Source organism: Anarhichas minor, unplaced genomic scaffold (genome assembly GCF_050575085.1).
Source record: "Anarhichas minor isolate MPS153535 unplaced genomic scaffold, ASM5057508v1 ptg000284l, whole genome shotgun sequence".
Lineage (NCBI taxonomy): Eukaryota > Metazoa > Chordata > Actinopteri > Perciformes > Anarhichadidae > Anarhichas > Anarhichas minor.
This window is the reverse complement of record NW_027466730.1, coordinates 10,857-17,500: the sequence shown is the minus strand read 5'-3', so window position 1 is coordinate 17,500 and position 6,644 is coordinate 10,857.

The following is a 6,644-nucleotide window of genomic DNA, read 5'->3' as shown; positions in this document are numbered from 1 at the left end:
CACGGCTTTAAAACCCGAGCGAAAAACTCTATGTCCTTAAACGAAATACCCGTTTTGCGCGGTCCATATCTCCGCGAAAACACAACGCACAGCCGGGACACTCATATCTAATTGTAGTCCAAGTCCCCCTCTACAAACACATCAGAGTGGATCCTGGATGCGACCTCCACAGCCGAGGCACGAGTCGGTCAAAGTAGGTCGCAGGGACCATATTACGCGCGCCATATCTACCCGGAAATAGAACGCACAGCGGGGATACTCATGCCCAGTTGTCGAGCTGGAAGTCCTCTAACCACCCATATAAGATGAATAATAAACGGATACACACAGCCGATGCAGCGCGTGTTTGAAAACCGCCGATCGATCTTCATACTCTGACAAAATCACAGCGAAAAATCCTTAAACCAAATACCCGTTTTGCGCGGTCCATATCTCCGCGAAAACACAACGCACAGCCGGGAACCTCATATCTAATTGTAGTCCAAGTCCACTTCTACAAACCTATCCGAGTGGATCCTGGATGCGAGGTCCACAGCCGAGGCACCACGCGGTCAAAGTAGGTCGCAGGGGCCCTATTACGCGCGCCATATCTACCCGGAAATGGAACGCACAGCGGGGATTCTTATTTTGAATACACGGTCGCGACGTCCTCTAACTACCCATATAAGCAGAATAATAAACGGGTATCCACAGCCGAGGCAGCACGTATTTGAAAACCGCCGACCGATCTTCATACTCTGACAAAATCACAGCGATAGCGCCAATACTCTGTTTCCTTAAACCAAATCGCCGTCTTGCGCGGTCCATATCCCCGCGAATACACAACGCACAGCCGGGACACCTATGCCGACCTGTAGCCACCGTCAACCTCTAAAGACATGTGGAGGGTGATCCACAATCGGACACTCACAGCCGAGGCACGACGCGGTCAAAGTAGGTCGCAGGGACCATATTACGCGCGCCATATCTACCCGGAAATAGAACGCACAGCGGGGATACTCATGCCCAGTTGTCGAGCTGGAAGTCCTCTAACCACCCATATAAGATGAATAATAAACGGATACACACAGCCGATGCAGCGCGTGTTTGAAAACCGCCGATCGATCTTCATACTCTGACAAAATCACAGCGAAAAATCCTTAAACCAAATACCCGTTTTGCGCGGTCCATATCTCCGCGAAAACACAACGCACAGCCGGGAACCTCATATCTAATTGTAGTCCAAGTCCACTTCTACAAACCTCACCGAGTGGATCCTGGATGCGAGGTCCACAGCCGAGGCACCACGCGGTCAAAGTAGGTCGCAGGGGCCCTATTACGCGCGCCATATCTACCCGGAAATGGAACGCACAGCGGGGATTCTTATTTTGAATACACGGTCGCGACGTCCTCTAACTACCCATATAAGCAGAATAATAAACGGGTATCCACAGCCGAGGCAGCACGTATTTGAAAACCGCCGACCGATCTTCATACTCTGACAAAATCACAGCGATAGCGCCAATACTCTGTTTCCTTAAACCAAATCGCCGTCTTGCGCGGTCCATATCCCCGCGAATACACAACGCACAGCCGGGACACCTATGCCGACCTGTAGCCACCGTCAACCTCTAAAGACATGTGGAGGGTGATCCACAATCGGACACTCACAGCCGAGGCACGACGCGGTCAAAGTAGGTCGCAGGGACCATATTACGCGCGCCATATCTACCCGGAAATAGAACGCACAGCGGGGATACTCATGCCCAGTTGTCAAGCTGGAAGTCCTCTAACCACCCATATAAGATGAATAATAAACGGATACACACAGCCGATGCAGCGCGTGTTTGAAAACCGCCGATCGATCTTCATACTCTGACAAAATCACAGCGAAAAATCCTTAAACCAAATACCCGTTTTGCGCGGTCCATATCTCCGCGAAAACACAACGCACAGCCGGGAACCTCATATCTAATTGTAGTCCAAGTCCACTTCTACAAACCTATCCGAGTGGATCCTGGATGCGAGGTCCACAGCCGAGGCACCACGCGGTCAAAGTAGGTCGCAGGGGCCCTATTACGCGCGCCATATCTACCCGGAAATGGAACGCACAGCGGGGATTCTTATTTTGAATACACGGTCGCGACGTCCTCTAACTACCCATATAAGCAGAATAATAAACGGGTATCCACAGCCGAGGCAGCACGTATTTGAAAACCGCCGACCGATCTTCATACTCTGACAAAATCACAGCGATAGCGCCAATACTCTGTTTCCTTAAACCAAATCGCCGTCTTGCGCGGTCCATATCCCCGCGAATACACAACGCACAGCCGGGACACCTATGCCGACCTGTAGCCACCGTCAACCTCTAAAGACATGTGGAGGGTGATCCACAATCGGACACTCACAGCCGAGGCACGACGCGGTCAAAGTAGGTCGCAGGGACCATATTACCGCGCCATATCTACCCGGAAATAGAACGCACAGCGGGGATACTCATGCCCAGTTGTCGAGCTGGAAGTCCTCTAACCACCCATATAAGATGAATAATAAACGGATACACACAGCCGATGCAGCGCGTGTTTGAAAACCGCCGATCGATCTTCATACTCTGACAAAATCACAGCGAAAAATCCTTAAACCAAATACCCGTTTTGCGCGGTCCATATCTCCGCGAAAACACAACGCACAGCCGGGAACCTCATATCTAATTGTAGTCCAAGTCCACTTCTACAAACCTATCCGAGTGGATCCTGGATGCGAGGTCCACAGCCGAGGCACCACGCGGTCAAAGTAGGTCGCAGGGGCCCTATTACGCGCGCCATATCTACCCGGAAATGGAACGCACAGCGGGGATTCTTATTTTGAATACACGGTCGCGACGTCCTCTAACTACCCATATAAGCAGAATAATAAACGGGTATCCACAGCCGAGGCAGCACGTATTTGAAAACCGCCGACCGATCTTCATACTCTGACAAAATCACAGCGATAGCGCCAATACTCTGTTTCCTTAAACCAAATCGCCGTCTTGCGCGGTCCATATCCCCGCGAATACACAACGCACAGCCGGGACACCTATGCCGACCTGTAGCCACCGTCAACCTCTAAAGACATGTGGAGGGTGATCCACAATCGGACACTCACAGCCGAGGCACGACGCGGTCAAAGTAGGTCGCAGGGACCATATTACGCGCGCCATATCTACCCGGAAATAGAACGCACAGCGGGGATACTCATGCCCAGTTGTCGAGCTGGAAGTCCTCTAACCACCCATATAAGATGAATAATAAACGGATACACACAGCCGATGCAGCGCGTGTTTGAAAACCGCCGATCGATCTTCATACTCTGACAAAATCACAGCGAAAAATCCTTAAACCAAATACCCGTTTTGCGCGGTCCATATCTCCGCGAAAACACAACGCACAGCCGGGAACCTCATATCTAATTGTAGTCCAAGTCCACTTCTACAAACCTATCCGAGTGGATCCTGGATGCGAGGTCCACAGCCGAGGCACCACGCGGTCAAAGTAGGTCGCAGGGGCCCTATTACGCGCGCCATATCTACCCGGAAATGGAACGCACAGCGGGGATTCTTATTTTGAATACACGGTCGCGACGTCCTCTAACTACCCATATAAGCAGAATAATAAACGGGTATCCACAGCCGAGGCAGCACGTATTTGAAAACCGCCGACCGATCTTCATACTCTGACAAAATCACAGCGATAGCGCCAATACTCTGTTTCCTTAAACCAAATCGCCGTCTTGCGCGGTCCATATCCCCGCGAATACACAACGCACAGCCGGGACACCTATGCCGACCTGTAGCCACCGTCAACCTCTAAAGACATGTGGAGGGTGATCCACAATCGGACACTCACAGCCGAGGCACGACGCGGTCAAAGTAGGTCGCAGGGACCATATTACGCGCGCCATATCTACCCGGAAATAGAACGCACAGCGGGGATACTCATGCCCAGTTGTCGAGCTGGAAGTCCTCTAACCACCCATATAAGATGAATAATAAACGGATACACACAGCCGATGCAGCGCGTGTTTGAAAACCGCCGATCGATCTTCATACTCTGACAAAATCACAGCGAAAAATCCTTAAACCAAATACCCGTTTTGCGCGGTCCATATCTCCGCGAAAACACAACGCACAGCCGGGAACCTCATATCTAATTGTAGTCCAAGTCCACTTCTACAAACCTCACCGAGTGGATCCTGGATGCGAGGTCCACAGCCGAGGCACCACGCGGTCAAAGTAGGTCGCAGGGGCCCTATTACGCGCGCCATATCTACCCGGAAATGGAACGCACAGCGGGGATTCTTATTTTGAATACACGGTCGCGACGTCCTCTAACTACCCATATAAGCAGAATAATAAACGGGTATCCACAGCCGAGGCAGCACGTATTTGAAAACCGCCGACCGATCTTCATACTCTGACAAAATCACAGCGATAGCGCCAATACTCTGTTTCCTTAAACCAAATCGCCGTCTTGCGCGGTCCATATCCCCGCGAATACACAACGCACAGCCGGGACACCTATGCCGACCTGTAGCCACCGTCAACCTCTAAAGACATGTGGAGGGTGATCCACAATCGGACACTCACAGCCGAGGCACGACGCGGTCAAAGTAGGTCGCAGGGACCATATTACGCGCGCCATATCTACCCGGAAATAGAACGCACAGCGGGGATACTCATGCCCAGTTGTCAAGCTGGAAGTCCTCTAACCACCCATATAAGATGAATAATAAACGGATACACACAGCCGATGCAGCGCGTGTTTGAAAACCGCCGATCGATCTTCATACTCTGACAAAATCACAGCGAAAAATCCTTAAACCAAATACCCGTTTTGCGCGGTCCATATCTCCGCGAAAACACAACGCACAGCCGGGAACCTCATATCTAATTGTAGTCCAAGTCCACTTCTACAAACCTATCCGAGTGGATCCTGGATGCGAGGTCCACAGCCGAGGCACCACGCGGTCAAAGTAGGTCGCAGGGGCCCTATTACGCGCGCCATATCTACCCGGAAATGGAACGCACAGCGGGGATTCTTATTTTGAATACACGGTCGCGACGTCCTCTAACTACCCATATAAGCAGAATAATAAACGGGTATCCATAGCCGAGGCAGCACGTATTTGAAAACCGCCGACCGATCTTCATACTCTGACAAAATCACAGCGATAGCGCCAATACTCTGTTTCCTTAAACCAAATCGCCGTCTTGCGCGGTCCATATCCCCGCGAATACACAACGCACAGCCGGGACACCTATGCCGACCTGTAGCCACCGTCAACCTCTAAAGACATGTGGAGGGTGATCCACAATCGGACACTCACAGCCGAGGCACGACGCGGTCAAAGTAGGTCGCAGGGACCATATTACGCGCGCCATATCTACCCGGAAATAGAACGCACAGCGGGGATACTCATGCCCAGTTGTCAAGCTGGAAGTCCTCTAACCACCCATATAAGATGAATAATAAACGGATACACACAGCCGATGCAGCGCGCTGTTTGAAAACCGCCGATCGATCTTCATACTCTGACAAAATCACAGCGAAAAATCCTTAAACCAAATACCCGTTTTGCGCGGTCCATATCTCCGCGAAAACACAACGCACAGCCGGGAACCTCATATCTAATTGTAGTCCAAGTCCACTTCTACAAACCTATCCGAGTGGATCCTGGATGCGAGGTCCACAGCCGAGGCACCACGCGGTCAAAGTAGGTCGCAGGGGCCCTATTACGCGCGCCATATCTACCCGGAAATGGAACGCACAGCGGGGATTCTTATTTTGAATACACGGTCGCGACGTCCTCTAACTACCCATATAAGCAGAATAATAAACGGGTATCCACAGCCGAGGCAGCACGTATTTGAAAACCGCCGACCGATCTTCATACTCTGACAAAATCACAGCGATAGCGCCAATACTCTGTTTCCTTAAACCAAATCGCCGTCTTGCGCGGTCCATATCCCCGCGAATACACAACGCACAGCCGGGACACCTATGCCGACCTGTAGCCACCGTAGCCACGTCAACCTCTAAAGACATGTGGAGGGTGATCCACAATCGGACACTCACAGCCGAGGCACGACGCGGTCAAAGTAGGTCGCAGGGACCATATTACGCGCGCCATATCTACCCGGAAATAGAACGCACAGCGGGGATACTCATGCCCAGTTGTCGAGCTGGAAGTCCTCTAACCACCCATATAAGATGAATAATAAACGGATACACACAGCCGATGCAGCGCGTGTTTGAAAACCGCCGATCGATCTTCATACTCTGACAAAATCACAGCGAAAAATCCTTAAACCAAATACCCGTTTTGCGCGGTCCATATCTCCGCGAAAACACAACGCACAGCCGGGAACCTCATATCTAATTGTAGTCCAAGTCCACTTCTACAAACCTCACCGAGTGGATCCTGGATGCGAGGTCCACAGCCGAGGCACCACGCGGTCAAAGTAGGTCGCAGGGGCCCTATTACGCGCGCCATATCTACCCGGAAATGGAACGCACAGCGGGGATTCTTATTTTGAATACACGGTCGCGACGTCCTCTAACTACCCATATAAGCAGAATAATAAACGGGGTATCCACAGCCGAGGCAGCACGTATTTGAAA